Source organism: Perissodus microlepis, chromosome 14 (genome assembly GCF_051167445.1).
Source record: "Perissodus microlepis isolate ML-2025 ecotype Zambia chromosome 14, ASM5116744v1, whole genome shotgun sequence".
Taxonomy (NCBI): Eukaryota; Metazoa; Chordata; class Actinopteri; order Cichliformes; family Cichlidae; genus Perissodus; species Perissodus microlepis.
The window spans coordinates 34,947,972-34,974,581 of NC_140474.1; the positions used below are offsets into that span (position 1 = coordinate 34,947,972).

The 26,610-nt window shown below is 38.8% G+C and overlaps 1 protein-coding gene and 1 pseudogene across 2 annotated transcripts in view; one reads left to right on the forward strand and one right to left on the reverse strand.

Annotated features, from left to right (window-relative positions):
- The window catches only part of sez6b (seizure related 6 homolog b), a 232,991-nt gene that overhangs the window by 45,285 nt on the left and 161,096 nt on the right, over positions 1–26,610 (forward strand). The window lies entirely within an intron of this gene.
- On the reverse strand, positions 770–26,058 carry LOC146374314 (uncharacterized; annotated as a pseudogene).

The window sequence follows — 26,610 nt, forward strand, 5'->3', positions numbered from 1 at the left end:
CTTTCCCTTTTAAATAAATACTTTCAAATTTACCTGAGATAATGATCAAAACCTTTTCAAAGAAGTGCTCATTTCAGTGAAAGTACTAACCATACTATAAAAATATGGTTCCTGGATTTGGTTCTGTTTTTAAAGGATTCTTGTTTTGGTTCTTGGATGTTTCTTCCTGTTAAACAAGAGTTTTTCCTTCCCACTGTCGCCAAAGTGCTTGCTCATAGTGGGTCATTTGCTTGTTGGGTTTTTCTCTGTATGCATTATTGTAGGGGTTACCTTATAATATAAAGCACCTTGAGGACTGTTGTTGTGATTTGGTGCTGTTTAAATAAAATTGAGGTGAATCAAATTGAAAATTGTTGCCACATCAGCCCCTCGGCCTGTGCTTTGAGGATAGGATAGGATATGATAGTAAGTATGACTCGGGGATGTTGATTCATTTTAAGTAACATAATCATCCTGCTGTAACCAGGTTTCTGTAAGGCAGAGTAAATTAATTTATTGATCAATTATTAATTCATGTACTAACAGATACTTGGAAGAGAGATACCTAATGTTTAATAATCCACATTTCACTGTTTTACTCTTTGGTGCAGATGTGGATATTGTATTATTCTTTCTTTGTGATTTTTTTGATTAAGTTGCTTTCTGCTGGTTTTTAGTTTGTTTTTTGTCTGTTTGGGATCAGACACAGTCTCTAAGGGGATGGGGGTTTGGGGGGATAATGGGAGGAGAGAAGCTGCAGAGAGGCATGTAAGACTGCAACTGTGGATAGTCACGTTTTGCAGGGTTTAATACATTTGACCAGATTTCTAGAAATGAGAGCTGCTCCATTTAAAGTGGGACGGATGCCTTGTCTCCTAACAAGACCAGGTTTCCTCCAGAAAGTTTTCCAGTTATCTATAAAGCCCACATTGTTTTTTGGACACCACTCAGACAGCCATCAATTTAAGGAGAACATGCGAATAAACATGTCACTCCTGGTCCGAGTGGAGAGGGGACCAGAGAAAACTACAGACTCCAATATTGTTTTGGCAAAGTTAGACAGAGGTTCAAAATTAATTTTAGTTACCTCTGATTGACGCAACTGGGTGTCATAACCGCCAATGTGAATTATAATTTTCCTGAATTTATGTTTACCCTTAGCCACAGTTTTAAATTTCCCTTAATGCCGCCTGCTCCGGCCCCTGGAAGACAATTGACTGTGGTTGCTAGTGTCTCTAGCTTCGCATGTCTGAGAACAGAATCACCAATTACCAGAGTTTGATCCCCAGTGGGTGTGTCGCTGAGTGGGGAAAAACGGTTAGACACATGAACAGGTTAGTGGTGTAGTAGGGGCTTTAAGACTATGCTGCCTCCTCACCATCAGCCAGCCATCCTGTTCGTGACAATCTGCTGGGGTAGAGCTAGCGGTCAAAGGATGACCACTAGGACAATGAGCAGGAAAGTGCAGGAGGGACAGATGAAGAGGCCATGCTGCTAGAGAGTTGGCTAAGTGCTAAGCTAAGCTAGCGAATCGCTAAAGACACAGTAAATACACAGAGAGTATGCTTCAGATGAAGCACGTGAAGATTACACTCACTATGAAACAAAAAAATCTATCTGTAAGTTTTTAATTAAATTGGCTACACAGATAAGCTGCACAAAAACATGACTGTGTGTTAGAACATGAGCAGGAAGTGATACTCTACCACAGAGAGAGCAAAGATTAACCCCACTAAATGCATGTCTTTGGGTTGTGTTTGTACTTTTGACTAGAGATGGCACGATACCACTTTTTTATGTCCGATACCGATACCGATATCATAAATTTGGATATCTGCCGATACCGATATGAATCCGATATAGTGTTTTTTAATCAATAAAACATTTTTTTTAAATATCTTGCTGCATTTTGTATAAGTTCATACTCAAGTTTAAAACAACAACTACACTAAAGCTATTCTGTTATACCTGTATGCAAAAAAAAATATTTCATAGTTCAGCAATACTGATCAATCTAATAAACTTAAACCTACACCATCCTCCCTATTCTGGTATTTTAAAGAGTACTTAGCGTAAATATTAAGCAACCTAACTAATAGGGTTCCAACTCCCAGCAACAACAAAAATAAATAAATAAAAAATAGGGAACCACCCCTCACGCTCCACCTCATGATGCTTAATCGACGTAATCAACCTTAATTTGATGCAGTGTGAAAAAAAATGCACAGAAATCAATTATTTTTCAAGAAATATTAAATAGATTCAACATCTTTCTTCAACAAAATTGCAGACTGCACAGATGGTACCTTCCCAAAGGAAAAAGTACTATAGTTTACTAGGGTATATATATTAGACTTAATAGTTACTATATACAGTAATGGACTTCGATTCATTTTACATCAAATTAAAACTTTGGGTGTCAGATAATTATTTATTAAAAGCTAGACATTTTAAATGAGAATAAGTAAGAAAAGTATGTCTTTGTGCCCCCTTTTCCCTGTTAATGCCCTATCGGCCCCCCTGGCTAAACTTTGCTAGATCCGCCCCTGCACAGTTACCAGCGTCAGCTACGTAGAAAAGGATCCTGGTGTAGAAAGTAATATTAAATAAATTCTAACAACAGCTTATCAAGCTTAAACGTGCTGCTGTTGTTTATCCACTGGTTTCCTCTTTCTGGTGCAAAGTGGGCCAAAAACAAACAAGAACAAACAACAAACTCGCGACAGAAAAGCCGATCAGCTGATCATTAAGCAGTTTCATGATTGAAGTAGCAGCAAGAAGAGGCAGTCGCTCCATATATCGTTTGTTAAGCTTAACGCAGGAATGCCTTACAAACATTCAGAGATGGACTTACACACTTGCTTTACTTCTCTCGGGGATAACTTTGTCGGAGATGAAATGCCGGGTTGCTAGCGAAGCTCCAAATGCTCAACCAGACCACCGACAGGTCCCGCATGCCACAGCCGCTCTATCACGTGATGCATACTGCTCCAACGTGCTAACGTTCTGAGGTGAGTTATAGCGTGTTGCAAGTTTTGTGAGGTGCTTTCGTGATATTTAATGGATCGGATTACATTTTTTATTTTTCTCCGATATCCGATCCAGTAATTTATGTCAGTATCGGACCGATACCGATACGTAATATCGGATCGGTCCATCTCTACTTTTGACACCCTGTGTTCTCTTGTTAAGTGTTACTCTCTTGTTTTTCTCTGTTTTACTTTGAGAATAAGATTTTGTCCTGTGTTAGTTTTGCTTCCTGTCTGTTGACACCTGTTGATTACTTTCACCTGCATCTTATTCCCGTTTTGTATGTCATCACCAGTGTTGGGCAAGTTACTTTGAAAAAGTAATTAAATATAGTTACTAGTTACTTCTTCAAAAAAGTAACTAAGTTAGTAACTGAGTTACAATATTTTAAAAGTAATTAATTACTTGAAAAGTAACTATTGCGTTACTTTAAAAAAAAAAAGTTTAGCCCTCTGGGGTCCAGGGTATAATTGGCCATTTTTAACTACTTTTGATTTTCCCTCCACATTTTACCTTTAAAAATTATTTACTTTGCCTTGTTTGGTATCATCAGCACAACCTCACGTGTCTGAATTTACAGTTATGTTTTCATTTTGACATACTGTATTACCACAATTGATCTAAAATCAGACAAAAAACAAAATCAGAGTAGAAAAAGTTATATTTTTTACTGTAACAACCACAAACATGTTTAATGAATCATATTTCATAACTTTAAATGCAAATATAAATTGTCAATTTTAAAATCCTATGCACAAGTTTTGCAAACAAAGTTATTTGCATCCATTTACCTTTTACCTTGATTTTTTTAAATAACCATTTCAAACTATTTACAGAACAATCAGCTGTTCTGTATTCAATAAGATGCCACACAAATTATTTGTGCCACTCCAAAAAAATAATTTCTGTCCACTATAAAGGAGAACATCACAGCCTGATACCTGCAGGTCTGACAGCAGCAGGTGTATCACTCCTTTTTCTATCTGGAGACAGCAGTCACCTCATTGTTCTGACACACAACACAAAACTATCCACAACACTACACACTAACTACACATGACAACACATTAACTACACACTCCAAACACGCTAAATGTCACAAATTTCTCACATCTCAAAACTCGCCCTCTCTCTCTCTCTCTCTCGCCGTCACTCCTAAAACTTCCCCTGTTTTGTTTTGTTGTTTTGGTCATAAGCAGAGAGTGCTTGCTGCGCTGTCCTTAGACAGTAAAAACGCCACGTATGTATTGTTTATCATGACCCCTAGGGGGGTCGCAGAGCCATGGCAGGAGGGGCGCGTATGAAAAGGGGGGGAAAAAAACAACGCTTGGACACTGCTAGCACGGGCTCCCACACAAACGCAAAGCAGGAGCTGAAGCATAGCTGAATATGTTTCCAAACCAACTTCATTCCAAGCCAAAGACTAGAAAATATGGTGAAGCATATCTTCCCTTTGGTTTCACCTGCACAAGTGCCGAGGTAGGTCTCCCCTGCTTAATTGCTTTTCCCTTTGTCGGGAGCAGCGCTGGGCTCTTCAAATCACGGACAAACAGTATCCCACATTCTTGATTTTTAGTTCACAAACACTTGTTGTAATGACTAACTACTCCTGACATTTCGGAGATGTTAGCTCTTTATACAGTAAAGTTACAGCGGGATAAAAATAATATCAGGCTGATCCTGCCACGATTTGTTCCCTCGGTTCAAATCACGGCCAAACAGTATCCTACAGCTGTTCATGTTTTTAAACCCATTTGCACAGAGAGGCAGTTTTTTGAAAAATGTATTGATAGCAATGTTGAATATTATTACACAGGAAAAAAACAACTACACGTAAAATAATTACACCGTGACGCCTCTGCCTTTCTAAACGGAGGGACAGTGACTGCGTGTTTATATGTAAGCGTGTAAAACCTGAAGATAGTCAGATTAACAGTATTTTGTTTCTATCTGCCATTCTGCAATTCATCTCATGTAAACAATAACGTGGCGCACAGCGTGACGTGAAAAAGGCACATACCTTTGACACTGCATGACGAACCTCGTCCACACGTAAACGCAAAAAAGGAGTTTTAAAAATCTCAGTTTTCGGTGATTCGAAACGCCGTTTACGTGTGGATGAAACAGCTGCGTTTTCAAAAATACCCGTGTAGGTGTGGACGTAGCGTAAAACAAGAACATTTTTCTTGTAAAACAAAGGGGGGCCTAGCAAAAAAAGTTTGGGAACCACTGTGCTAGACAGTGATCGTGATTACCGTCCGCAGGAGCGTGCGCAGCTGCTTAAAGCTGTAGCACCCCGATTACTTACAGCTACTTCCGTGCAACTGATATAAGATGCGGTAAGCTGAACACAGCTTCAACCGTCTGTTTGTTGAAAAATAGTAACTGACCGCATTTTCTTGTTAGTAACTGTAACAGCGTTGTAACGATAGGAATAGTAATTAGTTAGATTACTCGTTACTGAAAAAAGTAACGCCGTTAGTAACGCCGTGACTTGTAACGCCGTTATTCCCATCACTGGTCATCACTAATTGTTTTCTGTTTCTTTCTGTTCCTTTCCTCCTTCATGTCTGTATTCTGGATTCTTGTTTCAAGTAAATCTGCAAATCAGTTATTAAAGCTTATCTTTTGTTCAGTAGCTTATGTGTCCTGCATTCTGTGTCATCAAACTTAAAATGTAATTCAGTTTTAGTAATATTTCATTGGTTTTCTTCAGTCTGTGAAGAAATGTTAAAAAATATTTCTTATGAGTGTTCTTGCTTTGATTCTGATCTGCTTTAACTACTAAAGTGTTACACTAAACAAAGGAGTAAGAGTTTGAATACAAGAAGTCTGTTCAGTCTAGCTTTTGGTGTCCAGGTGTTCTTACAATACACAGTGGATGTTCATTTTATATCTGTAAAAAAAGCCGCTTGTTAGAAGCATAAATTTCTGTTAGACTCCAACTGTGTTAAACTGTTGACCCTTCAGGTTGTTCAACACAGAATTAGACAGAATGACTGCTGGAGAAATCGACTTTATGTATTTTATTTAGAAGTGTAAAGACTTGGGTGTGCAAAGGTTGCAGCAGCAAGGTGTCAGGTGTGTTTTATATGAGGTCAGATTTGGTTTGACACTTGAAATGCAGCCCACCAGATCAGGGATGGTATATTCCTACCTCCTGGTATGACATAAAAGCAAAAGCAATAAACTTAACCTGTGATGTCAGACAGAATGGAGCTTGTAATACAACCGACTGCAGAGCGGGCCGTCTTTATCCTTTCAGCTCGGACCGTCTACAAAAGGGCCTGAGTTGGAAGAGCTTGAGGGTCCTGCACAGAATCTTTGCTGGTCCGAGCACGGCTATCTTCCGGACAGAGTTTTCAGATGTCATTCCTGGATCCTGGTTCCTGATGTTGGTATTACTTTGTATAGCTACATCTATCACTACAGCTGTCTCCCTCTGCTTGTCCACTAAAACTATGCCCAGTTGGTTTGCCAACACCAGCTTGTTTGTCTGTATCACAAAGTCCCACAGGATGTTAGTTCTGTCATTCTCAACCACCCTAGAGGATTCTCCCATTTTGACCTCGGGACTTCCAGGCCATATTCAACACAGATGTTTCTGTATACTATGTCGGCCACTTGGTTACGGGGTTCCATGTATGCCCTGCTTGCTAGCATCTTGCACTGTGCTGTTATGTGCTGGATTGTCTCAGGGGCATCTTTACACAGCCTGCACCTGGGGTCTTGCCTGGTGTGGTAGACCCCAGGCTCTATGGATCTTGTGCTCAGAGCTTGTTCCTGTGCTGCTGTGATTAGTAACTCTGTGTTGTCTTTCAATTCGGCTTTGTCCAGTCATTACTAGGAATTTGATATCGGTTAATTAATTCATAGGGTGACATAGAGTGATATGATAGATTAGAAAGCTGTTTGTAGCTAAATGTGTATTTAAACTTTACATTGATTGGAAAGTGAGATTTAGTGCTCTAGTCCACTTAATATCAAAGTGGGATATATGCAACCCATGATGTATAATTAGTTTGACATCCTTGCACTAGGTGGACTTCTGATTTAATAGTGTGAAAAGAGAGGCGCTACATCTCCCTGAAAATTTTAGGTCAAATATCATTATAAGGAATACTGGTCAGTAGGGCTGCCACGATTAGTCGACTAGTCACGATTACGTCGACTATTAAAATCGTCGACGACTGATTTAATAGTCGACGCTTCGTTTGAAGCTTTGTAAGATCCCAAAAGACGCAGGAATAAGTAGTAGGATTTAAGGGTGTAATAACGGACTGAAACAGAAGATGGCAGCACTGCATGTACAAGTATGCCAGCTGCCGTTAAACCCCAAAGAAGAAGAAGCTGTGTCCCAGAATTCATAGCGCGGCCCAGCACAGTTGTCAACAATGGCGGCAGCTAGTTAGTTTTAATATTACTCTTATTATTCTTTCTGGGTCACAAAATAAACGTTTAACATATTTTCAGGCGAGAATATAACTGTGTAAACCTGAAATATCTGCTCAGTTTATCAAGACACCACATATTTTCAAAAGCGCTCCGACGTTTTCGGAGACGTCTGTTACCCACTAGCTCGATAGCTAGCTGGGGGCAAGGCTCACTAGAGCCCGTGAGAACACCGGACACCCGGCTAATCGTTTTCAAACCCACCGCCGTCTTTCGCTACTCAGGTTAAACATGATATATAAGTCACTTAGATAACTTCAAAATGTTATTGTTTTGCTTTTTTTAGTATTTTATTTGTTCCTGAGTAAATCGGTTTGGCTGAGATTAAAGTTATAGTTTTTACACAGCTGAATAAATGTCAAGCAGACAACTGATCAGAAGTGTGAGATGCTCGAGAATATACTCCGGTGTCCCGTTATATTTTAGATAGCAAGGAGTTTATTAAACTTCACCGAAACAATCTGCAAATTTCATTAAAATTTAATAAACTATCATTTTGTCTTTATTTTTAGTTAGCACATACCTTAAACACTTAAAGCTGTAAGCTAAGGATAGTTATATGAGAGCAGATGCGTGCTGGTGCAATAAGCTGTACGTTTTACGTCCAATGGATTTGATTAGTCGACTAATCACAAAAATAATCGGTGACTAGTCAACTATCAAAATAATCGTTTGTGGCAGCCCTACTGGTCAGCCAAAATCCCTAAAGGTGGGATTTGGGCTCACAGCAAATAGGTTGCACTAGATTAATGAGCTTTACAACAGATCTTTGGCTTGTGACAGTGTTTGACTTTTTGAGCTGACTGTGACCAGTGGATTTTCCCTTGAGACCTCTGGTCGGCTCAGTACTCTCTTTAATTAAAGGGAATCATTGCACAGTGCACAGATCCAGAGGACTTTACTCATACCTTAAACACAGCTCACTAACACTAGCTGGACTTTAAATGAAGCTTCTAATGTGGTGTTCTAATGACCGAGAGGTGACCCACAGTGTTCTAATGGAAAAACTCAAGATAAGACAAACATGGACAAATAAGTCTTTTTGCAGTACTTCCCTGTTACATAGTTAAATCTCCAGATTAAATTCTATACAAATGTTTATTTATTAGATGTCAAGTCATATCACTTTGCAGACATTAGCGTTTTGTCTTTTATTTATCATTAACAGGCAAGTGACATTAGTGGATATTTGCTGAAGAACTGCAAAAGGTAAATATTTTTCTGAAAAGCTTTAATTGATGCAAATATGATTATAAATATATCAAGGAATGTAAGAAATCCAAGAATTAATCTTTCTCAGGAAAAGCAGAGCAGACATGACAGATATAACACAGAAATGAGAAAAGACTTTGAGGCCAACCGAGTGTATACATGTATTGTCAGAGCTGAAAAAAACAAAGACACAAACAAAACAGAGTGTATGTCTACACTGGTGAAATAGCAGCTCTTGCTAGTACTTTGTGAGCAAACTTGATGCATCTACAGTCTGTTACATATTGTCTCACTGCAATATTATCCTTGTGATAATCAGTATATTGTATTTATAAGGCATATTATTATCAAACTGTGTAGATGGAATATTTAGCAAAATTTCTGGGATGTTTTTTTTATAGCAGCAAAGGCATAAGGATACTCTGGAGAGTAACCCTTACCTACCCTAATGAAATACATATATGCATATAATTATGATATAATATATATTTCATCGAGGCACCAGATCACTTCATTGTAGGGAACAAGTGTTCAGGGTTTTCCCTTGTCATGCATTTCTTTCCAGTCCCAATTTGGCTAAGTAACATTTCTTTCCCTGTTCAGTGGACACAGGCAATTTGACCATAGAGCAGTGTTTGCAACTTAATTTGTCTTTTGACCAGTTCTACAGCCTGTGCCTGTGTTTTCATTATCATTCACTACCTGTACTCAGGGCTCTGTAGGAGATTTGCAGTATCTAGCTTTGGAGGATAATCGTGAAATCCCATTAAGGCTCTTGTGTTTGCTGAGACAAAACAGCAGCATTACTTAACTTCTGTTTGGGCACCTGTGTTTCCTCTATAGCTGTGAACTGTTGATTACTTACTGCCTGTAAGGCTCCATTTCGTCATTTTATGAGATTTTTCTCTTCAAATGTAAAAAATGTAAATGTATTTTTGGAAGCATGTACACTGCATCATAATTAAAACGAGCTCATGTCAGTCCAAGGTATGACGCACTAGCCATACTTTGACATATCATTACATTCTTAAGCATAACCACCAGGTACTGTGACTGTCCACAAAATACATTATAAGTAAAGCACAAAGCTTTCACCACAAACTTATTCTGTTTGCTTTATCCTGCTCTAAGTAAACTTGAGATGACTGAAATGATCACAGATAGCATCTATAGCAGTAAATATTGGGGGAATATAATTTCACAATAGGACATTAGGTAAAAGAAATGAATAGGTAGGTGTAAAAAATATTATTACTTTGGTGCAGGGACAAGTGAGTCAGGTGACTGCTTAAATTTCTACTTATCTCACCTTTAGAAGAAAATTAAAGAAAAGTATTTGTTGGGAAGGTTTTTTTTAAAGAAAGCCCCACATTTTGAATATGTGGCTGTTCCAGTGTTTTGCAGCTATTTGGTCCTAAAAGCATTTCTGTGGCTTTAACGTAAAAGGATTCTTCTGTGATGGAAGCCAGGAGTGTTTTTGGGGCTTGCACCATAGCAAGTACTCAAAGTCAATATACTGATGTGGTCAGGCAGCTAGAAATGCATGCAGACTTTAGATGAGCCAGCAGCAGGGTGTCTGTGTAAGAAGAATACCAAGTCACGGTATGGATATATGAACTTGTCATTCAGGTGTCTAATGAAGCTGACAATGCTTAGTCTGGTGGATGAAACAAGATGATATTGGACTAAAACATCTTTACAAAAGATGACAATAAAAAAGAACAGAACATATACACATTGACTTTTAACTGTCAGAATTGTGGAATCCAAATTCTTTGCTGTACATGTATTGGTGTGGCCCATCACTCACCGTAATGTCTCCATTGCCTTGCTGTGAGTGCTGTGTGTGTGTATGTGTGAGATGTTGACAGAAGATAGAAGTTAGAACAACTTGACTGATTGATTGTTAATTTATTTCAAACATGTAAACAGTATACAGGTACATTTAGTAAAGAAAATAAGAGAGAAAAAAATACTATACAAAAGGCAATACATTTCAATATTGCTACCGTTCTGATTCATTTACATGTTGAAAGGGAGTGGGAAGAAGTACACACTTATTTAATCCCACCCCTTTACCATAAGTTAATATTTAGTCAGCTTCCTTACGATATAATCTGTAATAAGAATAGTGAACAGATTTCTTATATAATATATACTATATACTACAATATCACATCATAATTTTTTTTAAATAGAGACATTCACCTAATTTCAATATTTTTCCTTTCTTTATAGTTCGAGAAGATCATATTTTTATAACTCTTTTTGAACTCTTTTATGTTTGGACATCGCTTCAATTCCATATTCAGACTGTTCCACAGTTTCACTCCATGAACAGAAACACAAAAGCTTTTTCTTGTAGTACGAACCTTCCCTGTTTTGAAGTTACAAAAACCCCTTAAATTATAACTTCCTTCTTTAAAAAAAAAACCCCATACTCTGAATATTACCTGGCTGTTCTTTATTTTTTGCTTTGAATAGAATTTGTGCTGTTTGGAATTTCACAAGATATTAATATTTCAGTGCAAAAATTGTGAGTTTGTATGTTCCCTGTAACCTGCATTGTGGATGATTCAAATTGCTTTTTTTTGAAGAGTAAAAAGTGAATGTAATGTGATTTTATAGTTGTTGCCCCAGACCTCTGCACAATAGCTTAAGTATGGTGAAACCAGTGAACAGTAATAGAATATGAAGTGATGTTCTGTCTAATTCCTGCTTTGCCTTGTTGAGTATTGCAATGCTTCGTGTTACTTTGGAATGAATATATCTTACGTGAGCTCCCCAGTTAAGTTTTTCATCTATTATTACCCCCAGAAATTTATTTTCACTGACTCTTTCAATATCAACACCATTTATTTGAATCTTTGCATTTGTATTTAAACTACTATTTCCAAATAACATAAGTTTAGATTTATTCAAATTTAATGATAACTTGTTTTTATCAAGCCAGAACTTCACTTTACTTATTTCATTACTCATATCCTCCAATAAATTCTGCAGATCATCACCAGAGCAAAAAATGTTTGTATCGTCAGCAAAGAGAAACATTTTTAATACTTTGGACACTTTACAGATGTCGTTAATGTACAAGTTGAAGAATTTTGGACCCAAAACTGAGCCTTGGGGTACACCACAAGCAATGTCTATACATAAGGAGCAACCATCATTTATTTTCACAAACTGCTTCCTGTCACTTAAATAACTCTGGACCCAATCTAAAACTACCCCTCTGACACCATAACGTTCCAGTTTTCTTATTAATATATCATGATCTATTGTGTCAAATGCCTTTGTCAAGTCTATGAATAACCCAGCCACATATTGCTTTTTGTCTATGGAATTTGTGATGTATTCTATTGAATCTAATAGTGCCGATGATGTTGATCTGTTTGATCTGAATCCGTACTGACTCTCGGTGAGTAGTTTATGTTTATCTATAGATTTTTCCAGTCGGTTGTTAAACAGTTTTTCAAGAATTTTTGAGAATTGAGGTAGTAAAGAGACAGGCCTGTAGTTTGTGAAATGGTGTTTGTTGCCAGATTTGTATAGAGGTATAACTTTTGCTATTTTCATTCTGTCTGGAAATTGACCAGTTTGAAATGATAAATTACAGATGTATGTAAACGGTTTTATAATAGCCTCAATGACTCTTTTAACCACTATCACATCAATATCATTACAATCCAGAGATTTCTGATTTTTACATTTTTTAACAATCTCAAAAACTTCATTTTCATCAATGGCTGTGAGAAACATAGAATATGGATTTCTGTCTATCAGTGTTTTTCCTGTGCTTTCCCAGGATGAGTGATTGTTCTTGCTAAATTTGGTCCAGCAGTTACAAAGAATTCATCGAGACTATTTGCCACAACATCCATATTGTATTCTTCATGGTCATTACAAATGAAATACTTGGGATAGCTCTTTTGTCCAGCCCCACATTTTATAACACTGTTCATTATTTCCCATAATCTTTTAATATTATTTCTATTTATATCTAATTGCTTCATATAGTATTCCTTTTTACTATATCTAAGTATATTAGTTAACCTATTTTTATATCTTTTGTATCTGATTTCAGAATCTTTAGTTCTCTTTCTTAAGAAATCTCTGTATAGAGCATTTTTCTTTATACATGCATTTTGCAGACCTTTTGTTATCCATGGACAGCCCATATATTTATGTTTTCTACTATATTGCATTATTGGACAGTTGGTATTGTACAGTAATGTAAATATTCTAAGGAATTCATTATACGCACTATTAACGTCATGTTCCTGATATACTTCACCCAAGTTCTCTTTCAATAAATCTTTTTTAAATGCATTCATTCTTTCTTCTGTTCTTACTCGCCTGTACTCTTTTTTACTGTCCATTTTATTGATCTTGTAATTTCTATCATATATTGTAAAAACTGGAAGATGGTCACTTATGTCACTAATCAGGAGTCCACTTACAGTCTTATTTTCAATGTCATTTGTAAAAATGTTGTCTACGATCAGCTTCTTAAGGTGTCACGCTTTTTGGGCTATTTCAGCATTGTGTTTGGTTAGAAAAGAGAAGCTCTAAATTTACCAGTCGATCTATGTTGCTACCTTCACCTATGGTCTCTAGCTGTGGGTAGTGACCAAAATAACGAGATTGTGGATACAAGCGGTGGAAATGGGCTTCCTCCGAAGGGTGGCTGGCCTCTCACTTAGAGATGGAGAGGCCAGCCACCATGGACTCAAGGGACTCCAGAGTAGAGTTGCTGGTCCTCTAAATCGAAAGAAGCCAGTTGAGGTGGTTTGGGTATCTGATATATGCCTCGTGGATGCCTTCTGGGTGAGTTGTTCACACTGGGACAAGGACTTGCAGTCCTTGAAGGACTTATTTGTCCTCTTTTCAACTTCGTGAGTTAAAATTTCCTTTTATTAAAATGCTTATTATATTTTTTGACAGAGTAATGTCATGTGAAAAAAATCACATTTTGAATTACATGAAGTTGACAGAGTTATTTTTCCTTGCAGGTGTCACCTTGTCTTCTGAGGCTTCATAAAAATCTGCTTTGCTGATGCTGCAGACTGAATTATTTATTCAGTCTGTAACTGATCTATTGTTGCTCTTCTTTCCAATTGTGATATACTTCTGTCCTCCTGTGACTCGTCTTTGAGGAGGACTCTCTCTCTCTCTCTCATATATATATATATATATATAATATATACACACTATTGACAACTCTCTGCCTGCCTATAATGTGCTAGTCCAAAAAAGAACTGATAGAAAGCCATTCCTACCATAGTTTGTTTTCAGAGCTGTGTCTTTTGTCTTGCTTTTCTCACTGCTCATCTCACCAGTGCAAAGTAGCTTCTGTTTCCAGCACTCCCACTGTGTAAACTTCTGCTATCTCAGATTGCCAGTCCAACTGTATAAGTATGGGCCTTCTTGTCCGTTAGACAGGAAATAAAGGACATGGACCTGAACCTGCCAACAGCCTGCCAACCGCCAATCAAGCCAATCAACTCAGACTGAGTGCAAAGCAGTTTGCCGTGCACACAAGCTTATTGAATTAATGCTGAAAAGCAGAGTGGGCCCTGAGCTCAGTAATTATAAATCAAGAGTAATCAGCGGAACATAATTGATTTGGTAATTGTGTTTGCTTTCTTGAGTTAGACCCAGAACTTTGCTGGCATGAATTAAGAATGTTTTCATCACAGCTGAAGTAGAGCTCTGCAATTTTTTGTGAATGTAAATACATGCTTCTGGTTAGTTTCAGCCAGATGGGATAAAGAAGTAATACTGTAACACAGTGAAACCTTTGCCATCAAAAGTCTTTGTATATTGATGATATATTTATAAAATACACATATACATATTTATGCATCATTATTATATCTTAGTGGAACTTTTCTTATCTGCTTGAATTAAAGCTTTATTGCTTTCACTGCTAATAAGGCAGGTAAAAGTCATGAAGCTGCATTTAGAGCTCTCAGTTACTGAATTTAGCATACACAATTTTTGACTAGTTTACATCAAAAATAAGTGTGACAGTAGTGTAATGTTAATTGAGTTTATAGACTTTAGGACATCATGAACATTACTACACACGTTTGTGTTAACTGAAGGGGCTCCGACTGAGTGCAGACTGACTGAAAAGCAGTTTCCAAATGCATAAACACTGTGCAAAGGCTTTAACGTGTTTCAGAGCTTTTTTTGTAACAAAATCTAACAGGGTCTGTCTAACAACATTAATAAACAAACAAACAAACAAAAATAACATTGTATCTAACATTCATCATTGTATCTAATTGTAAAAAATCAATCAAAAAATAAATGTGTATGATTGTGAATCAACTATACCATCAGCTACTCAAAAACATTTCTTCATCTGTTAAATCTTATGCAGACAACATGGTAAAAAACAACATATGAAAATGATACCAGAAAGCCATTCAGGTTGTCATTTTACAAAAGGCTACAGGCAGCAGCTATGCACTGCTGCTGTCTTTTGACTCTATATTTGTACAAGTTGTCAGTGCTGGTGAATCTGTCATACCAGCATCATCTTTTCTCGATTTTCAGATGTGCTTGTTCACAACCAGCATACTGCTGAGAGAAATGTATCCACACAGACTGCAGCAGGGTTTCCCAGCTCTGCATTCACTTTTTGTTATCGCCATTCTGTGTGGCTGCCTGTCACAGCAAGAAGAGGGACTCAAGGGGACATGATTGCATGCCCATCTCAAACTGGATCAACGTTTGTCTGCTGTCAGTTATCTTCTATGTGTTGCGGAAATCATTGTGTAGTTCTGCCCAGGTTTTGTCTGACACCTTGATAAGACGCATGGGACAGTTACGAGTTCTTCTTCTTAGACAAAAGGCAAATGAAGGATTTTTGCTCTTGGTGATTCAAAAGCGGTTCTCACATGCTGCCCACGCTTTGAACCAAATTCAAATATTTGAATTATTCTGGTCACTGCTCTGATATGCAGATTGCTTAGTGGGGGAGTATTTTAATCACACCAAAGTGAGATACCGCCACTTTTCATTCCACTTCTAAACACCCTCCTCTAATGGCTTTGCTTTTAGAAATGATAGTTAAATTCACCCCTAAACATACACCCTGCTTGTTTGTTTGTTTTTCTGCGATTAATCCCTGTGGCTATCTTTCTCTCGCACTTTACTGATTAAAAATTGCACGTGGGAAAGCAAGGATGGCCTCAATTCTGGCAGGTGTAAGACTTATTTTCCTCCTGAGTACCCTTGTTGCTGCCAGTGTCCCTTTCCTTCTTAAGTTCAAAGGTCTTTTACAGCACCTGTGTTTCATCTGGGCTCTCTCTACTCTCTGGATGTCAACAGTCCTTTTCGTTTCACTTCACTGGCTTTACTCAAATTTCACACTTGTCAGGCTGCGTGATTCCTCGAACAGCTACAAGCACATCTGAGTGTAGCTCTCTAAGGCCCCCTACCACCACTACCATCCCCTCTGTGATAGTTTCAGGTTAAAGCTGGTCCTATTCTGGTCATCCATTTTATAACCATAACACAAAGAATCAAAGAATGCTACAGTATGGAATGATCTAGCTAGCTAACTAGCTAGCTAAGGAGCAGGTCAATACCTGGCTTCTCCACATAAATTAAACTATCCTTGCGCAAATTACTGAACCCAGACTGCTGGGTTCCATTTCAACCTTTCATAATGCCACTTAGCACTAATGTTTCACAAGAAAAACTTCACCTAACTAAACAAAATATAAATGAACCAGATTCAGAACATCAGGAGATTCATAAAAAAAACGAAAATTAAAAAAACCTTAGAATTATTCCTGCTATATGTAACCATTTATCTGATTGTTAACTTCAGAATTACACAACGGTCAGTTGTACAGCTTCTTCTTTCAGCTTGTTTAACTGCAGCTATGCAGTTAAACAAGCTGAAAGAAGAAAGATCAGCTGTCTGCTACATCCTGCAGTTACGAAGGGAATAGCGGGAGAAATTTCACACACGGTTTATTGGCTTTGTAATCGATGGTGCTATTGTGATGGAATGATAGAGAAGAGCCACACTCCAGGACTGAAAACAACCATCTTAACCCTCACTCACAGAACCTGTGGGACATATTACTCTAAAACATATTACAGAGCTCATCTGTGCATATCTATTACCTCTTAAGGGTACACTGAACACATTGCAAAAAAAACCAACGTGAAATTCGGAATTTTTCAGATCCGAACATGTCGTGTAACCTCTATACACACCGAAAGCATTACTTACTTACACTACTTCCAAAAAAAAGTGTCATTAGAAAGTGGACATTCCGAGTTCATCAAAACAAGATAGGAGATGGCAGCAGCGGGGAGAACTTATACCACGACCACTTTTGTACATATTTCAGGATGTCAGTTTGAACTTTTGTCTTGCATTTGTTGTTTGTTGCATTTAGCAACACGTGCACTGTAGCTCAGATTGTCTGATTGGTCAGATCTGATTATTCAGATTTGAAAAATCAAGCTTGGTTCAGAAAATTGTAATTTTACCTGCAAATTTATCCAGCTAAATAATGCATTCATTGTGAAGAGCAGGATCAAGAAGTCCCAAATTCAGATTTTTCATGTGCAAAATATTGTGCATGAAAAATCATATAATAATATATTTCACATATCCAGTGTGTAAAGGCCTTAATCTCAGACTGGTTCTTATATATGTATATAGATATAGATATATATTATTCTTCTACTCAAAGTGCTTTATACAACATGCCTCATTCACTTTTTTCTATCTGTAAGTGCTTTCTATCTAACATTCACTCTTTGATGGAGAAACAGACTCGGGAGTATCTCACCTAAGGATATTTAGCATGCAAAGTGAAGCAAACAGGGATTAAACCACCAACTGTCCAATTATAAGATGACCTGCTCTACCTCCTGAGCTACAGCCACCCCTCAACCTTGAACGTTTGCTGCTCATCCCAGTAAACGTAACAGATTTGCCTCTTTCTCTGTTTGAAGGTTTGCAAATGGTCCTAAAAGAGGTGTGATGCTCTGCAGCTGGCAACCTGCAGGGGAGTAGAAAGACTCTGTCATCAAAGTAAACTGCTTTCTTAGAAATATTTATTATTTTATACATTGACAGCGTTTTGTGTTGTTGCATATTGAGACTGTTTCATATTTAATACTGAAGTTAAATGGAAACACATTAAGCACTAAGTAGAAGGGGAATTTCATTTTGAGACAAACCTTTTGTATTGTTTGATTTACCTGTCAAACACCTGCGTCTGAACAGGAAACATAAGACTGAGAATACTGGGCGTATTACTTTTATTTAAAAGTTAGAATATTCTTACATTCTAAACTTGTTTTGTTTAAGTTTATAATTAATTTATAGTTTTTACATTGACCACAGTAATAAAAACGGTCCGCTTCAGACTCATGAACATCTATCTACAGTGGTGTGAAAGTGTGTTTGCCCCCTTCCTGATTTCCTATTTTGTTTGTACGTTTGTCACACATAAATGTTTCAAATCATCAAACAAATTTAAATATTAGATAAAGATAACACAAGTAAACACAAAATTCAGTTTTTAAATGAGGGTGTTTATTATTAAGGGGAAAAATCCAAACCTACATGGCCCTGTGTGAAAAAGGGATTGCCACCTAACCTAATAACAATAGCAGCAACAACTGCAATCAAGCGTGATAACTGGCAATCAGTCTTTGTCAGTGCTGTGGAGGAATTTTGGCCCACTCATCTTTGCAAAATTGCTGTAATGTAGCCAAACTGGAAGGTTTGAGCATGAACTACCTTTTTGCGGTCATGCCACAGCATCCCAAATGGATTCAGGCCTGGACTTTGACTAGGGCTAAGTTTTTCTTAAGCCATTCAGAGGTGGACTTGCTGGTGTGTTCTGGGTCATTGTTCCTGCTGCAGAACCCAAGTGCGCTACAGCTTGAGGTCACAAACAGACAACTGGACATTCTTCAGGTTGTTTGGGTAGACAGCATAATTCATGGTGCCATTTACCACAGCATGTCTTCCAGGTCCTGAGGCAGCAAAACAGCCCCGGACCATCACACTACCACCACCATATCTTACTGTTGGTATGATGGTCCTTTTGTGAAATGTTGTGTTACTTTTACACCAGATGTAATGGGACACACACCTTCCAAAACGTTCAACTTTTGTTTCATCATTCCACATAATATTTTCCCCAAAGTCTTGGGTGTTTTCTAGCAAAACTGAGACGAGTCTTTATGTTCCTTTTGCTCAGCAGTAGCTTTTGTCTTGGAGCTCTGCCATGCAGATTATTTTTGCCCAGTCTCTTTCTTATGGTGGAGTCATTAACACTGACCTTAACTAAGGCAAGTGAGGCATGCAGTTATTTGGATGTTGTTGCACTCTTGGCATAATTTTGGTCGGCCGTTCACTCCTGGCAAGGTTCAGCACTGTTCCATGTTCTCGCCATTTGTGGATAATGGCTGTAAAAATGTGCTTTTGAAGACTCTGTTGTTCTCTGGAGTCCCACAGTTTTAGAAATGGCTTTATAACCTTTTCCAAACTGAGAGATCTCAATTCCTCAATTACAATTACTGTTTAAATTTCGTCTGATGTTGCTTCGCATACCATGTTTCTTATGTAAAGGTGAAACAGTGCAATCTCTGCCCCGTTCTCTGTTTGCAAACTGACATGGCCACACTAGCTCACACATTAGTGTCTAGAAAGTGGTAGGCAACAACCATCCAAGAGAAAAAGGCTCAGAACTATTTGTTTGAGTTTAGGAAAATATTATACTTTACTTTTTTTTAACATTAGCCACATTAGAAGCTTCATTTCCATTTCCAGGCTTACCAGTGGTGATGAGTCCCCAGATGATGTAACATATAACTGACTATCTGAAAAGGATTTAAGGTACACATCATCAGATGAAGTTAATTTGAACATACTGTAAATGACAAAGATATCTTGGAAAGTTAACTTGCTTCCTGGTTTTGTTTGTTTGGGATTTTGTTGCTTGGATGCATATTTACGTAGAAAAATACAAAGTCACCTGTAACTGATACAGGATATGTCTTATAAGGCATTTGTGACGCAGTGTGACAGTGGTGATGTATTTTAAAACTTAAATTAACTACATGGCAGATAAGGTTGACCTCAGAGTAGAGCAAGCATTTATGCAATGTGTTGGTGAGAACCTGATTGAACAACAATTGATGTTGAACTGGTGCCAATGTTGCCAGTTGCCACTTTCTAAACCCGCCTATCTGTGTCGCCTTCCTACTCCCTTCAACTCTGTATCACCTAGGCCCCCCTTCATCTTCATCCAGCTTCTACCATGCTGAGGTGCCTCCTCTCGACCTGTTGGAGTGGAGAGGCCCATCTGTGAGTTTATCTTGCTCTGCCGGAGAGCAGTAAACACTCATTTTTGTGGCTGTCAGCTTGGTGAAGGAGGGCAGCCATGTGGAACACAGCGCAGAATCAGCAGTGTTCCCAGCAGTGGAAATAGAGCTGGCTTCAAGGAAAAGCCATTCTTTTGCAGTCTTTTTTCCCCTCCCAGGGAACAACATTATTGCTTCTAAACCTGCCATATATTGATTTAAGGCTTGTGTTTTTTTTGTATGTCATCATATTGCCGTAAAGTATTTTCTCCTTATTTTTTATGTTCAAAATCATGTGTACATGTAATAAATAAAAATACATTTCTATAGAAACTAAAGCGAAACTTATACAGCTGTCACTGAAGCCAGGATTTTATTGGTATTTATTTTGAATGTTAATAATAGGACATTCAGATGAAAAAGCAAATTAAACAAACCTAATACATACATACATGTTAAATGCACCACAATGATTTTTCACAGTTTGAGGAGAGTTGATATGCATCATAAGGAGTGTGCCATGTATGTTCTTCTAATCTTACTAAATGACTAAGGAGCATCGGAGGAAACAGCTTACTGCAAACTCAGCTAAACAAAGATGTTGGCTAGGTTCATATAGACACCGTTAAGAAAGAAACAAAATGCTTTCATCAGTCAGTGATTTATCAAAACATTCACTATTGCTTAAATCAGCAATAGTGAATGTATTTTAAGGATTTTAAATTGAAAACCTAAGAAGGAAATATATGAAAATATACTGCAAGTACATTTTTTCCAAGGAATGCATATTATATGATATTTATTTAGACTTTTTTCAGAAAAAAAAAACTAATTGTGATTTTTATCCATTGATCAGGGCTGTGAGGTGCAGCTGAAATGTCTGGAAAATAGCAAGAAAAAGGGCTTTTAAGTAAATTAAATTTTTTAACTTTTGGCTTAACATGGAGAGATCTCAAAATACGTATTTTGTTTGCAAATTTGAAGTTTGGTCTAAAACAGAGTTGGAAATGGCAGCCTGCCTCTTTAAGAAGTTAATGTGTGTTAGTCTGTTTTCTTCTTCTTTTAAAAAAAATCTTTGTGTATAATTCTTAGGCAAAAAGCTAAGAGGCATACAGTTAGCATGCATAGACAATGGTTGAACACTGCAGCAGCAGGATAAAACAGCTGGCTTACTGGCTGACTAACTGGCTGACCATTGCAGCATTGGCATATGCCATAACTCCCACAACAGCATGCTATTGGCCACTTTTGGATCTTGGAGTTTTTCAAAAAGGAAGATGACTGAGGAAGAGAAAGCCCTGGCCAGTGCTTTTGTCGATAATAATGGGGAATGTTAGGCAAGATGGACAAACTAGGATTGTTAACAAGGAGAGAGAAAGTTTCTATGAGCGTGCCATGTGTTTCATGGCAGGAAAACAACAATGCAGACTTGACTGTGAACTCAAATGTAGTTTATGGTCCTGCAAACACGTCCAGCTGCATACAGATTTCCGTAAATTTCCTGCACTCTTAAGCTATCCCTCAGAATCCAAAACGCAAGTTTCTCGACATGTATATCACCAGTCAAATGCTGACTGGTTCACAATTGGCCCAGAACAGGGAAGGGAAAAATGCTGGAGTTCAACAAGAATGGGAGAAGTGCAAAAAAATAGATCAAAAATAAAAAATACAGCATCAAAAAGTACAGACAGTGACTGTGGGTGTTTTTTTGTTTTGTTTTTTATTGTTTTAACACTCAGTTTTACTTTCTGTCTTTCATCTTTGCTTTTTTCTACATCTAGCCGACAGACCAACCACATAAGCAAGAGTAGCCCACCAACCGGTTGTATCACAAGTTTTTGACACTGCCTATGACAAATCATCTCCACGCAGGTAGACAGACAGTCTGTGAGTGCTTGCAGATTGCCTTCTCACTACCCCCGCTCAAGGTTAAACAAGCATTAGCTAGTTTTCACTGTGTAAGAGAATTCAGACACCCTGGCAAGAGCGAGAAGAAAAGACGACGAAGAATTGTTCTTTATGTCCACAACTGCTGGTGCAATCCCAGTAACAACAGAATGCTGAGGAGACTATACAGAGATACTTTGAGACCACTGCCTGTGTTTTTATTTTCAGTCTTTATGGAGACAATACTGACAATCTGACAGAGTGAATTGGAACTTCTGTGTGGATTCTGTTGCCCCCCAAAAGCCTGTCTGCTGCTCCCAGCAGCAAAACTGGGTTTAAAAGACACATTAAAGTGAAAATGAATTAGGAAGAAAAGAGCTTTCAGGAGTGGGAACAAAGAAGTGTGCAAACGCGTACAGAGGTGGCATAAAATTAAAGTGGTATAGAGAAAAGAGTGAAGCTGGAGAACAAAGTCAACAAAATAACAACAGGGAGGTTTGGAATGGAACCATTGCAGGACACATGCAAAGGAAAGACCTGATATCTGCTATTACACCAACATACAGGAGGACCAAAAGGTTTTATCACCCTTCCGCTTCGCGCTCTATACTTCAGGCTTCAGGTACAGATTAGATTCATGCCACCTACAGTGACTTTCAGACAATTCTGCTAATGTTGGCTGTATACAGGGTGATGGACAGTTTTGTGGGGTGGAGTGATGTGAGCTCACTGGTTCAGAAACACAGATGTTGTCTTTAAGAACAGCTAGAGTCACATGCAGCTACTCAGGATGCACAACTTGTTCAGTAGATGCTTTGGAGTTAAAAGTAGTGTGTGTGTGTGTGTGTGTGTGTGTGTGTGTGTGTGTGTGTGTGTGTGTGTGTGTGTGCGCGTGCGTGCGTGTATGTGTAAACACAGGAAATTAAGGAAATGATTCCTCTTCTAGCACGGACACTATTTTTTTTCCTTTAATCCCTATCTGTTGTACATGAGAGTAACTACATGCGTTGCAATAAAAACAAAAACTGAAATTGTACTTGAACGTCATTTTAGTCAATAATAATTGATATAGCTGTACATAGTCTTGGTTTGGCATTCAAAACGTTTGTCAGTGTTGTTGTTTTTTATTTGGAATTTAGATGGATTAATAAATGACTTAAAAGTCGACTTGAGAATTTCATCGGAGGTTAAACTGTATTTTTAACTGCCAACAAATTAGCCCCAACTATATTCAATTTTTTGTAACAGAGAGGGATATTTATATTTCAGAGCTTTTTGTATTTATTAGAGCTGTTTTGTAATATTTTGTAATAGTGTAATAAATACTGTATGATTTAATTGGTACTTTAACTTGTTATTATTAGGGATGGGTATCGTTTAGGTTTTATCCGATACCTGTACCAAACCGGTACTTTTGAAACGGTGCCGGTGCTTAAACGGTGCTCGGTTCGAGCACCGTTTAAGCACCGGCACCGTTCCATTCTTTAAGCACCGGTTCGGTGCTTAAAGAATGGAAAACACAAAATTGGTCCAAAAACCTCTCATGTTTAGCTGTTTTTTTTTGTAAAAAGATAACAATGTTAGCCTTTTCTGCAGCTATAGGGGATTCATGGCATCACTCTTGGCTGGAAGCAGTGCTTAATCAATGGAAAAAACACAAACTTTGTCCAAAAACCTCTCATGTTTAGCTGTTTTCCACTTTTTCTTTGGTCATTTTAGCCTTTTTGGCCAGGGTGAAGGGAGTATCTGCCATCAAACAAGAAGACAGCCGCATGTAACTACGACGGTGTTTGCTAGTTCACCTTACATGCATTAATTTAATAACGTGGTTAGCCTACTCAACGTAAATTACACACGGACAACATTAAGCTACTCACGCAGAGAAGAACGGCTGCTGCTGCCATCATCATCCGTCATCATTTCTGCTTCACTGGCAGGGCTAGGGGCCAGGACTCTCCTCTTCGGGTTTTTGGGGGATGTTGCTAACTCCGGGTCAGATAACAGGCAACCCACGCGCAGTAGATGTGCTCGGTGTGAGGTCTCGCAGCAAGCTATCAAATACGGCGCATTTCTCGGCTTTTAACAAAATGCTATGCGTCGCCAGGTGTTTCATCAGATTCGAGGTGTTACCTCCTTTGCACAGTATCACCTTAAAGCACTTGTTGCAGGCTGCTGAGTTTGCATCTTTTGCTGTGAAGCACAGCCAGACTTTTGACCGCTTCGTCTTCTGTAGCTCTGCTCTAAAAGAACGTACGTACCTGGGCCCACCTACTACGCTTGCAAAGGTAAAATGATTGGCTGGAATCCAAAGTGTATGACAGCTCAGGAAAAAAAAAAGCACCGAAATAAAGCACCGAAATGTGAGCTGCTTTTCGGTCTGGTTACTACCGTTTATGTCAGAACCGATAATAATATATAATAACCCATCCCTAGTTATTATATGTTCTTATTGTCTTGGAGCAACTGTGACCACATAATTTCCTCCGAGATTAATAAAGTATTCTGATTCTAATTCAGTGCAGTGTGCTGCTTACTGAAATTTACTTCAAAGAATTTTATTTGTTGACTTATGAAGAATACATAAAATAAAATCCTCTATTGCTTCAAAACAGTCAATATAGTCTTTTTCACTGGAACCATCTTGCTCATCTCTGTGCTCAGTTTCTGCTTAGTAGATTGTGATTCAAAACACTAAGGTGAATCAGTCAGTACCACATAGACTTTTTATGATTCCAGACCCACAGGTCTTTTGAAGGACCCCATTTCAGCCCCTAATGTTACAAAGAAATGGGTTTCAGGCATAACAGATAGTATCTTTGTGTTTTTGTCTGGGAGAGATGAAAGTGGGCCTTGCTCCATATATATGGCTGTGAAAACTGTGACTCGCTGCCTCTCTCATCTTCACTCCATTCTACAAAATTAATGACAGCAGCTCTGTCGTGCTATGGACCAGAGATGGAGAGACAGTAGGGGTTGTGAATGAAAAAAGAGGGATTACTGCATTGAATCCTCAAATGGAATTCTGTTCTTTCTCTATAACTTGGCCAGATTTCTCTCTGTATAAAGATATTTACTTATCTTTTCTCTTTTCCCAATCTCTCCGCCCCCAAAACCTTTTATTTTATTCTAAAAACACTTTCGGTGGTTTTTCTTGTTTTAATTATTTTACAATGGAGGCTGGAAAGTGGAACAATATGAGAAGAAGGAGAACATTGACATGCCACAAAGTCTGATCCATCCATCCATCCATCCATCCATCAGTCTTCTTCCGCTTATCTGGTACCAGGTCGCGGGGGCAGTAGCCTAATCAGAGAAGCCCAGACTTCCCTCTCCCCAGCCACCTCCTCCAACACCAAGGCGGTCCCAGGCCTGCTGAGAGATATAATCTCTCCTGTCCTGGGTCTACCCTGGGGCCTCCTCCCAGTAAGACATGCCTGGAACACTGTGCCCAGGAGGCATCCTTTTCAGATGCCCGAACTACCTCAGCTGGCTCCTTTCAATGTGGAGGAGCAGTGGCTCTACTCTGAGCCTCTCCTGGATGGCTGAACACTATCTCTAAGGGAGAGGCCAGCCACCCTGTGGAGGAAGCTCATTTCTGCCGCTTGCATTCACGATCTTGTTCACCCAACAATGTTCTCAGTTGAAGTCAGCGGTGCTCGACCCTCACTATACACAGTGCAGGTAAAGCACCACTTTCCCATCCTGAGTTGCCTGATGGTTTGCCGGAATCTCTTCAAGGCAGCCTAAAAGTCTTTTTCCATGGCCTCCCACGAACTTCTCCCACACCTAGGTTTTTGCTTCAGCTACTGCCCAAGCTGTGTTCCACTTGGCCTTTTGGTAACTATCAGCTGCCTCCAAAGTCCCATAGGCTAACCAAGCCCGATAGGACTCCTTCTTCAGCCGGGTAGCTCCCTTCACCTCTGGTGTCCACCATTTGGTTAAGGGGTTACCATGACAGGTGCCAACCACCTTGTGGCCGCAAGGCACCAACCACCAACCACCTTGCTGCCTGTCTGCAGCAGCTTTGGCAGTGGAGGTGCTGAACATGGTCCATTCAGACTCAACGTCCTCAGTCTCCCTCAGAATGCTGTTGAAACTCTGCCAGAGGTATGTGTTGAAGATCTCGCAGCTTCTGCCAGGCATTCCCAGCGCACCCTCACTATACGTTTAGGTGCACCAAGTCTGTCCTGCATCCTCAGCCACCACCTGATCCAACTCACCACCAGGTGGTGATCAGTTGACAGCTCAGCCCCTCTCTTTATCCGAGTGTCCAGAGCATATGGCCGCAGGTCTGGTGATACGATTACAAAATCCATCATCCACCTGCGGCATAGGGTGTCGTGTTGCCTCATGCACTTATGGACACCCTTATGTACCCATCACTGAGAATGTATGTTTGGTCGTTAATCTGTCACAACAGACAGAGATAGAAAGCCATTTATACCGCTCACATTCATATTCATGGTCAGTTAACAATTACTAACTGACCGATTCCAAAAAGCATATTAAAAAATCTTGAGTTTAAACATAAACTCTAAGGCTATGTTCACACTGCAGGTGAAAGCGCATCAAATCCGAATTTTTTGACCCTATGCGACCCATATCCGATCATGGTATGACAGTGTGAACAGCACAAATCCGATATTTTCAAATCCGATCCAGGTCACTTTCGTATGTGGTACTGAATCTGATACA